Below are 11,936 nucleotides of genomic sequence, written 5' to 3'. Positions count from 1 at the left end.
TATCAGATTTCAGGGCCAAAAAGAACATTTTGTTGGATGTAATAGTTATAAATCATTTTTCTCTAGAATACTGGAAGTTGTGGCTTTTAGCAAAGAAATATATCAAATGTAGTTTAATATTGATTTTTTTTCCTTTGGAAATGCATTTCAACCAAGAGGACCCCAAAGCTTTGTAAATCTACATGTAATTCTTATTCAGGCTATAGTTACACTTTCCCCTTATTTTATAGAAGAATGTTTGTGACAGTTCATTCAATTTATTCTCCCAATCTGACTTACTATTTATAGGAATGCGTCATGGGAGGCTGAGGCTTCAGATTCATTGGGAACATCAGAGTTTATACTGAAAAGGAAAGAGTGACTCTCTGAGTGAATACAATATTCCACAGCTCTTGTGAAGCTCTTTCATGGAAAAAAGTGTCTAATACATAGGTTTCATATATGTGGTCACATATATTCCACTGTTCTATTTGTCATGCATAGTCCCATGACTCAAGCCATAACTGATTGAACCAGGTTTAGGAGCCTGAGCAAGAAAAAAAAAATCTGCCAATAGGCTATACAAATGTATTATTAGACTTTGTGTTAAAATAGAGAGGGATACTGGGGCATCTGGGTGGCTCAGTCAGTTAAGTGACTTCAGCTCATACCATGATCTCACAGTTTGTTAGTTCAAGCCCCATGTCAGGCTCTGTGCTGAAAGTTCAGAGTCTGGAGCCTGCTTCAGATTCTGTGTCTCCCTCTCTCTGTCCCTCCCCTGCTCACACTCTGTGTCTCACTCTCTGTCAAAAATACATAAATTTTAAAATACAGAGGAATATTAAATTTAATGATATGTAGAAGTCATAAAGAAATAGTAAGTGTGCAATAAGCATAAACACTTGAAGTAGAATCACCTTTGTTTAAAAACCTTCCATGGAACTATCTACATAACGTTTATAAGCAAGAAAAATTATTTCCATCATAACACAAATATAAAGAAATGCTGATTTAAATAAAGTTGAATGGGTTTCTTTAACTACAAGTTTTCCCAGAATGTTTAAAATACAAATATAAATTGTGAATCTCTATGGTAAGTGATAGCCAAAATTTTGGCTGTAGATCTTAGGTTCTTTTTTAAATGAGCTTGTTAACACATCATTGAACACTTGAGTCCTATGAATACAGAAAATACTGAAATAGAAGAATATGAGAAACTGATTGATTATAGGAATTTCAGAGTCACTGAATTCCCACATTGGTGCAAGAGTAGAATGGGAGAAAATAGGGAACAACAGAAACAGATTGTAGGGTAATAACAAGATCCTTTATCACTACACTACACCCTTGCCTAACAGATCTTTAATGCTACCGCGTTGTGCTTCATTTTTTATGAAGAGTTGCTCTGCAATCTGGGAACTCTCTCTTATTGCTCTATTATTCTTATAAAAACACTCATTAATTGAATATGTTAGATCAATGTAGGGCAATGTATCTAGAGATAGAAAGGAGAAGAACCCCCTTTTGTTCTAATTGACTGACATTTCAATGGAGACCTTGAATGAATGCCCAGGGTATGGAGAAAACAATTACAAACTTGATTATTGCCTCCTGCTTTTCCTTGAGCCATTGATGAAGAAAGGAGAGACTCCTAGATAATAGTGCCATTTGAAAGTTGGAAATTTGCTACTCTAAGTAGTACATGAAGGTGGAGAATAGTCAGGCTGTGTTCTGATAGTATTTGTAGCCTGTAAGCCAGAGCCTTCCATTAGGGTTAGCCAAAAGACAGAGAATACTAATTGTCTAACCATTATAATTCTTTCCTTCCTTCTAAGAGAACCCCTTCCCCATCACTACCACCACTACCTCCACCATCACACACAGATTTTATAGGTGGCAGTGTGTCCAACTAAATAGTTCTTTTTCTCTGTTTTCTTTGTAGACATGTGTGGACAATGCAATATTAACAGAAGTAGAAGGGTAGGGATTATTAGAAAGCCCTTTTGGCCTCAAACTTTTTCTTTTGCCTGTTGCCTAGAATGTGGGTGTGAAGCCTTAAAATTTAGCAGCCATAATGAGATCAAGAGAGAAAGGCCAAGACTTCTGTACAAACCACAGATGTAACATGTTGAAGTAACTGCTAAACCAAAGCCAGAATCCACTCTCTTTTGGATTTCTGATCAAACCAAGAGTAAACTCTTAGAGGAAGATTACTCTTCATATAGTCCATTTACTCTTAATTGAGTGTTTTGAGGACTCTGTTTATAACTGCCTAACTCAGTTACTGGCATGTGTAAGAGAGGATAGGTGATCATACAAGCACAACATAAAGACAAACACTGGAGACCTAATGGGCTACCCAGACTGCTCCAAAGTTATGGTCACAGGCATTCATATTCCTGACAATAACTAAATTGAGTACTCAGGCATTTAGGGATTATTGGGATATCTGGGCACAGGAAACATATTTTAAATTACATAGGCAAAGGTCCATTATGCCATCAATTAAAATATAGCCTTTTATTTGGGTCCTAACTGTTACCGCATTAAACTCAATTTCCACCAGCTTGTTTTACATTTAAAACTTATAGTACCCTATTATTTGAAGATACAACTTAATAATGAAAGAGAAAACTTCTTTCTTTGAAGTGGCACTTGTTTTCAGGAGCCTGGCACCAAAAGAATAAATAGTCCCATAGGTCACGTCAATACTGGGAAGATCTCAAATGTACCAAATTCCACGCAACTTAAAGACTTTAGCTAATACAGAACAGAAACTGATTTCTTTCTTATATCACCTTTGGAGGATTGCTGAAATTAAAACAAATGATGTTCAGGTTTTATTTTCATTTTCCCTCATGACATGACATGGCTTAGACTTTTACTAATATTTGGAGAAAAGACTATTGTAAAGAGGCATGCTATTTACATTTGTAGATTTTATCTATATCTATATACACACATATACATGCATTTGTGCATATATATGTAAAAGTTATATGCAATAGCAATCTAATATGACTTTATGCAGAATGTATTGATGAGAGGAGGAAAAATCTTCTTAGAGCAAACAATAGCAAAATATTTAAGGCTATAATACAAAGAAATGAGAGATTAGATGCACATATTATAGCGCTTAGTTCTACAACACTTCTCTATTATTATAACTATGTACTGATATAAACATTGATAAAGTGGCATGTGTTTGCAAATGGTATATTTCAGAAACTTGAGTTTTGCAATGCAATTCTGAAAGTCATTTATTTTTGTCACCCACTTTCACTTTACAATGATTTCAGAAGGGGACATTTCCCTTCTGCCATTGATTGAAAACACCAGCAGATCCCCATATTTATTCTTGTCACTCATAAATAATAGAAAGCTATGGGTCAATTTAATTAACAAATCTTGGTCCTGATTATGAAAATTAGAGTACATGATTCATCACTTTTATTTTTATTCAAGGATAGCACCATTGAGCCAGCCTTCTTCATGAGAGCCTTATTTTCCTAACCTCATTTTCTCCAGAACTCCCTGGTTCTAAAGAAAGGGGAGGTGAGCCAGGCAGTGCCTCTTCCTTGTCTACTAATCTTTGAATTCTTTTGGCTTTGTGGTTTACTAATAAGGAAACACTATTACATGGAAACATACTTGGTATCTATGGAAGTGCCTTGGGGATCCTTCAGATTTTGATTCCCAAAGTGACTCTACTTCAACAGTCTGCTTATGTTCCCACCTTAGACTCTGGCTTCTGGTACCTCACTCTTTGTGAACTATTTCTTTTAAAAGCCCCCATGTTTTCTGGCAGAACTAAGAAACAAATTCTCTTTAATTGATATCATGCAGCGTGCTTGCCCCTGGCTCTATGTTCAGTCCTCAATATTCATGTCACTGAGTCCACTACTGAAGAAATGTGGTTAGCTTTCCCCAAACCATCCCTCACTTTGTGGAATCCACTGAGTTGGGGCACTAGCTATCCTCCACCTTTATTTTTTTTTTTATTTATTTTTTATTATAGATTATTGTCAAGTTGGTTTCCATATAACATCCGGTGCTTATCCCAACCAGTGCCCTCTTCAATGCCTATCACCCATTTTCCCCTCTCCCCCACCCCCATCAACCCTCAGTTTGTTCTCAGCATTTAAGAGCCTCTTATGGTTTGCCTCCCTCCCTCTCCTTAACTAATTTTCCCTTCTTTCCTCTATGGTCCTCTGTTAAGTTTATCCTGTTCCACATATGAGTGAAAACATACAGTATCTGTCTTTCTCTGCCTGACTTATTTCACTTAGCATAATACCCTCAAGTTCCATCCATGTTGCTACAAATGGCCAGATTTCATTCTTTCTTATTGTGATGTAGTATTCTATTGTATATATAAACCACATTTTCTTGATCCATTCATCAGGTAATGGACATTTAGACTCTTTCCATGATTTGGCTATTGTTGAAAGTGTTGCTATGAATATTGGGGTACATGTATCCCTATGCATAAGTACTCCTGTATCCTTTTATCCTTTACCTTTAGAATCCTCAGACTAGTATATTATGTCCATTGAAATATAAAATGGTAATAGTTGGTTAGCTGGGCTTGGTTGCATGGAAGCTTTACTTTTTTTTTTTTTTTTCTAAATTTTCTACATAAATTCTGACAAAGATCATCTCTTTGATCAAACTCTAGCCAAGCTCCTCTGAACTCTCTTCTTGACTAGAATTTAATCTTGGCTTATGAAGACTTCAATGAACACTAACGTAGTTGCTAACAGCTCAAGGCCCCATCTCTAGAATGATCCACCTCCCGCATCCCCTTTAAAGTGCCTGCCTGAGCAAACTTAATGCTGCCAGAGGAACTGATGTTTGTTCCAGCCAACTCCTGAAGATATGGTCTGTTTCCCAGCCTTTGTGGGAGGATAGGAGCCTAACTTTGGTAAGTACCAGTTACCAAACCCAGATGGGTTTCACATGGACCAACTACGCTTTTTCACTTAAAAAAAAAGGTTTTTACTTCCCTGACTCTACTGGATGCCTGCCAATCCCCCTCCCTAGTCCCTCATTTGCCCTTTGAAATTTCCAGTTACCTCTGTACAAATCAAAGTTGAGTTCTATTCATGCTGGCTTTTTTCCCTATTGCAACAGTGTATTACTGATTAAATTTTGTTCTTCCTACTTTAATTGGTGTCCAGATTTATCTTTGCCAGCACACAGTGCATTTAAAACAATAAAGAAGAATTACAATCTAGTACAAATTATAATATGTGTAACAGTTAACTCAAAGTTTTAACTAGATAATGATGGTTCATTTATAAAAGATTTCAAGGGAAAGTCTAAAGAGTGAAAGGAAGTCAGCACATGAACTTAGACAAAAGCAAAAATCTAAGTTCTAAGAAGAAACATTTTAGGCCAAATGCATGCTCTGAAGACCAGATATCAAGACAAATCACTCCCAAATAGCTAGAAGGTTATAGAGAAATAAAAAAGAAGCCAGCACTTCTAACTTATTTACATAGGTATCACCTTTATATCCTAGCATATTATCTGGCATGAGAATTATGCTTAATAACTGTATTTCTGGTAGATAAGTGAATCACAGAGAAGAACAATTAATTGGCTCAGTATGGGGGGGAAAAAAGAAAATCAGTGCTTTCTTCATCAAAACATAACAAATATTTTCTTATATATGTTAATGTCTGCCTATAGCAGAGCCAATAACCATATCTCCTATACGTTAAAATACATGTACACACACATATTAAGTGAATATTTCCCCTCACCAAAGATGCGGGATCAAGAATGTCCTACCCAAAAGCAAAGACTTCCTAATCTGTATGGCAGGAAAAATTAGAGTCATAAGACTGTAAGACACATTTTTATTAATAAAACTTGTTTTATTTATATAAATGAGTATTTTAATTTAAGAATTTTAAATATTTAAACATTTAAAATACTGGATATGTAAAATTCACAAAATATTTTATTTAAAAAATTTGTATAAGTCTATTTATTTATTTTGAGAGAAAGAGGGAGAGAATGAGCATGAGAGGGACAGAGAAAGAGGAATAGAATCCCTAGCAGGCTTCACACCGTCAGCACAGAGCCAAATAATGTGGGGTTTGAACTCACAAATCAGGATATCATGGCTTGAGTCAAAATCAGGAGTCAGATGCTTGACTGAGCCACTCAGGTGCCCCTCGAAAAATATTTTAAAAATTGGGGGCGCCTGAGTGGCTCAGTCAGTTGGGCAGCTGACCTCGGCTCAGGTCATGATTTCACAGTTTGTGGGTTCGAGCCCCGCTTGAGGCTCTGTGCTGACAGCTAGCTTAAGAGCCTGGAGCCTGCTTCAGATTCTGTATCTCCCTCTCTCTCTGACCCTCCCCTGCTCACGCTCTCTCTCTCTCTCAGAAAAAAAAAAGGTTAAACAATTTTTTTAAAAAATTGATAAATATGTGATCCTAAATCTATCTATATATATCTATATATGTATTTTAAGTTATAATGATTAATATGCATAGAAAATTAGTTATATATTCATAAATAAATTAAGTACATATGTATTATGTCATATATATGATTCAAAATAAATATATATAAAGAGATAAAGGATCAAGATACATGGAAACATATAAGCTTTATATATGTGTATATATACATACACACACATATGTATGTGTTATGTATGTAGGCTCATAAGAATTATATAAGTTTAAAAGAATGTCACTGATAAAAAAGGCAATTAACTGTATAAATTAGTTAAGGTATAAAAATATAAAAGGCTTGCATCCTTTCAGGGGAATTATTCAGAATGTTAGTAGAATAAGATAAGCCTCAAGGAAAGCCTGTGAATATGTATGTAAAATAAAAGAGCAGGGCAGGAACGAACAAGAAATTGCATGCTGTGTCATTCCTGTATGCTGTGAAGGATTGATCAGCATTGGCAGGCCATTAATACGACCTGCTTCCTGCGAATTGATGGTATTGTTCTTGTTCACTCAAGCTATGGAATAATGAAATGCCAACTGGCCCTTTTGGTGCCATAAACTCTTATCTCTGTCTTTTCAGGCAACATGTTCTAACCAGTCGAGGTTAATCTCAAGGACAACATACCCCATCAATCAGGGCATTTAATTTGTAAGTAAACAGGGAACAATGGAAGAAAATTATAGAAAGATGAATTAATCAGCTATCCCATCTGTTGTCCCTGAAATGCTGTTTTGTTTGTTTTGGGGGAGGGAGTTTGTCTTCTCTGTCAAGGTAGGTTTCTTTAATTTGTGTTTAATTCCCATAACCTATGTTTTAGGTGGATTGTGATTAAATTGAGACCCAGAAAATATGCCTATATGATATTACTCTCCATCAATTTTATACATATTTATAGTACATATGAGACAATTGTGGAAATATATAGGGCTTCTGTTTATTTAGTTTCAAGTTGTCAAAGGTCTATTTAGAGGGTAATAATCGCTCTATCATTAGATAATAATGACAGATAATAATAATCATCCTATCTAGGATGACCCACAGTGATGAAGTGCTTACTTAAGATCAAAATTATTCTAGATCTTCCTATCATAGATCTAAGATGTACTGGTGCTTATGTCTTTCTCTTTAAATAAATATTAAAATAATTTTTCCTATCTCAGACCATTTCTGAGAAATTATTTTTGTACTTTCAAATGGTTTGAAATCAGTTTTCTGATCGTTATCACCACATTCTGTGAGTTGTGTAGTGTTGTTATAACCCTCACTTAACACACATGGAAAATAAAATACAGAGATTTTAAGGTGACTTCTTAGGGTGACACAGTTTTCTAGTATCAGAGCTATCACAATAAGCCAGATAGTCGACTCCAAGTCCTACGATATTTTCATTTTACTCAAAGGCATCAATATTATGCAATAAAGCTTCGCTCTCCCCTTACTACTATTTGTTAGATAATTAAGTTTGTTAAAAAGCCAAGTCTCTGTTGGAAACAATCTAGAGAATGTATCTCCTATAATGACAAAACAAGTTTAGAAAAAGCCATCTCTTTTCCAGGAAGGCATTGTATGTAGAGTTGAGATTTAAAATACAGTATAGCTAATTCCATACAATTAAGTCATTTTTAAAGAGTTTATTTGAAATCCACACTCAGTCAAGAAATCTAGGTTCAAGAAACATAGTGAAAACAAACAAACTTTAAAGGTCACTGTAAAGCTGGCTTTCATTCACAGAAGCTTGGAATATTTTTGTAATTTTCCCCTTCAATTTTTTTAGATATAGTATCTACTGAAAATACCTTTCCTGGGTGTGGAATTTAATTAAGCTGTATACTAATGCTACTCTCAAAAATGACTCAGAGATCTGATCTGTCCCACACTTTCACTTTGTTCCTGATGCAAAGTATTCTCTTAGTTTCCAGGAGCAGAAAAGCTAATACAAACAAAAAATTAATTCTCATTAATCTTAATATTCCAGCAAAAGGTTTGAAAATAAAAGGAGAACTGAATTCTTTCAAAATACCATTTGGTATAATAAAATTATTTGTCTCCACATAATATCCATCTTTCTTCCTGAAAGCAGAAATAGGCATGCCTTATTTTATTGTGCTTTTCGGGTATTGTATGTTTTCCAAATTAAACTTTTGTGGCAATCCTGCTTCAAGCAAGTCTATTGGCATTTGCTCACTTTATGTTTGTTTCTGTGTCACATTTTGATAATTCTTGTAATATTTCAAATTATTTTATTATATTTGTTATGGTGATCTGTGATCAATGATCTTTGGTGTTACTATCATAATTGTTTTGGGGCTATGATGAAGTGCACCCCGATACGACAGCAAATTTAATTGATAAATGTGTGTGTGTGTCCCGACTGCTTCACTGACTGGCCATTCTCTCATCTCTCTCCCTCTCCTCAGGCGCCTCTATTCCCTGAGACACAACAATATTGAAAATTAGGCCAATTAATAACCCTACAATGTCCTCTAATTGTCCACATGAAGGGAAGAATCACATATTTCACTTTAAATTGAAAGCTAGAAATGATTAAGCTTAGTGAGGAAAGTATGTCAAAAGCCAAGATAGACCAAAAGCTAGTCTTCTTATACCAGGTAGCCAAGTTGCAAATACAGAGAAAAGTTCTTGAAAGAAATCCAAAGTGCTACTTCAGTAAACACATGAAAGGTAAGAAAGAAACAGCTTTATTGCTGATATGGAGAAAGTTTTAGTGGTCTGCACAGAAGATCAAACCAAACACAGCATTTCATTTAAGCCAAGGCCTGATCCAGAGCAAAAATTGGGCTAACTCTCCTGACTGTCTTCAATTCTTTTTTTTTTCTTTTAATGTTTGTTTGTTTATTTTGGGAGAAAAGTGTGTGTGCATAAGCACGGGAGGGTCAGAGAGAGAGGGAGAGAGAGAATCTCAAATCGTCTCCACACTCAGCATGGAGCCCAATGCAGGACCAGATTTCATTATCATGAGATCATGACCTGAGCTCACACCAAGAGTCAGACACTTAACCAATCGAGCCACCCAGGTGCCCCTCTCTTCAATTTGTAAATGGTGAGAGAGATGAGGAAGCTGCAGAAGAAATGTTTGAAGATAGCAGATACTGATTCAAGCAGTTTAAGGAAAGAAGCTATCTTCATAGTATACAAGTGCAAGGTGAAGCAGCAAGGACTGATATAGGAGCTTCAGCAAGTTATCACAGAAATCAAGCTAAAATAATTAATACAGGGTGGACACATTAAACAGCAGATTTTTAATGCATGTGAAACAGCCTTCTATTGGAAGAAGATGACATTTAGGACTCTAGAGGGGATAAGTCAATACCTGGCTTCAAAGCTTAAATGGACAGGCGGACTCTCTTAGGAAAGGCTAGTGTAACTGTGACTTTCAGCTGAAGCTGATGATCATTGTCATTCTGAAAATCTTGAGGTCCTTTAAGAATTATGCTAAATCTACTCTGCGCCTGCTCTGTAAATGAAATAACAAAGCCTGGATGACAGAGCATCTGTTTACAACATGGTTTGCTAAATATTTTAAGCCCACCATTGAGATCTACTATTCAGAATAAATATTCTTGGAGCACCTAGTGGCTCATTCATTTAAGTTTCCAACTCTTGATTTTGCCTCATGTTATAATCTCACAGTTGGTGGGATCAAGTCTTCCATCAGGCTCTCTGTTAACAGTATTGAGTCTGCTTAGGATTTTCTCTCTCTTTTGTCTGTCATGTGCATGTGTGCTCTCTCTCTCTCTCTCTTTCTCTGTCTCTCTCTCAAAATAAATAAACATTAAAAAAAAGAAAAATGGTTCTTTTCAAAATCTGACTGCTCATTGACAATGCACCTGATCACCTAAGAGCTCAGATGGAAATGTACACTGAGATTAATATTGTTTTAATGCTGCTAATGAAATTTCCATTCTGCAGCCCATGGATCAAGGAGTGATTTTGGCTTTAAATTAGAAATCTTCTGAAAAGGATTCACCATTCTGAGTGTCATTAATAACATTTGTGATTCATGGAAAGATTAAAGTGAACAGTTTGGGAGAAGCTGATTCCAACCCTCAAGGATGACTTTGAGGGTTTCAGACCTTCAGTGGAGAAAGTGACTACAGATGTGGTAGAAAATAGCAAGAGAAATAGAATTTGAAGTGGAGCCCAATGATATTACTGAATTGCTGCAATCTCATGATAAAATGTAAATGGATGAAGAGTTGTTTTTCATGGAAGAGCCAAAAAAGTGATTTCTATAGCTGGATTCCACTCCTGGGGAAGATGCTGTGAAGATTGTTGAAATGACAACAAAGGATTTAGAATATCACACAAACTTAGTTGGTAAAGCATTTGGCAGTTTTGAGAGGATCGACTCCAATGTTGGAAGAAGTTCTACTATGGGTAAAATGCTATCAAACAGTATCATGTGCTACAGAGAAATCATTCACAAAATGAAGTCAGTCAATGCAGCAAATTTCACTCTATCTTAGTGTAAGAAATGGCCACCTAAGCCTTCAGCAGCCAGCATCCTGAAGAGTCAGCAGCCATCGACATTGAGGCAACACCCTCTACTAGCAGGAAGTTTAAGATTTGCTGAGAGCTCAGATGATGGTAAGCACTTTTAAACAAGCATGTATTTTTAGTTGGTGTATGTACATTGTTTTTTAGGCATAACGCAACTGCATATTTAATAGACTACAGTATAGTGTAAACCTAACTTTTATATACATTGGGAAACTGAAAAATTCTTTTGACTCTGTTTCAATATTTACTTTATTGTGGTGGTCTGAAACCAAACTTGCTATATCTCTGAGTTACATTTGTATATATACCTGTGTGTATATGTGTGTGTCTGTGTGTGTATATATACATATATGTGTATAGATATATACAAATTTATATAGAGATACATATAGATATACGTCCGTTGTATGTGTATATATATACACACACATATATGTCTGTTTTGTGTATATATACATATATATATAGACATAGATAGATAGATAGATAGACATCTGTCATGCACATAGCTAATAACATACAGTTGGAACAAAAGTAATGTTGGGAGACCGGAATCTATGCGATCTTAGAGTGTCTGATTTTAAAAGCAGTAGTTACTTTTTAATGGAACCCTGCAGTGAATTCTTTTGTGATATGAATAATCCCTTCCATAATGCAAAAGCTGATCCCCTAATTCACATGTGTAATCAGGTTTCATTAATTGAAGCACAGCTACACAGGCATGACCTTATCTTTGTAACAGCTGTCAAATAAATAAATAAATGCTTATTTGCAGCAAGTTTAATTCTTTCCCTCCCGGTCCAAGCGCAGAGGTGCACACTTGCTGAAGAACAACTCTACACAGTGTGTCAGACAGGTAAACTTCTGGGAAATAACAGTGTCAGACAGATCAGCCTGGCATAAAGCTATCAGGGAAGAGGCCTCTGTTTGAAATTCTAGAATTACCAAGCTGAGATGCAACT

Source organism: Hyaena hyaena, unplaced genomic scaffold (assembly GCF_003009895.1).
Source record: "Hyaena hyaena isolate Hyena2069 unplaced genomic scaffold, ASM300989v1 scaffold_1029, whole genome shotgun sequence".
NCBI classification, from domain to species: Eukaryota; Metazoa; Chordata; class Mammalia; order Carnivora; family Hyaenidae; genus Hyaena; species Hyaena hyaena.
The sequence above is the reverse complement of the archived record's forward strand: the minus strand, read 5'-3'. Positions refer to the sequence as shown.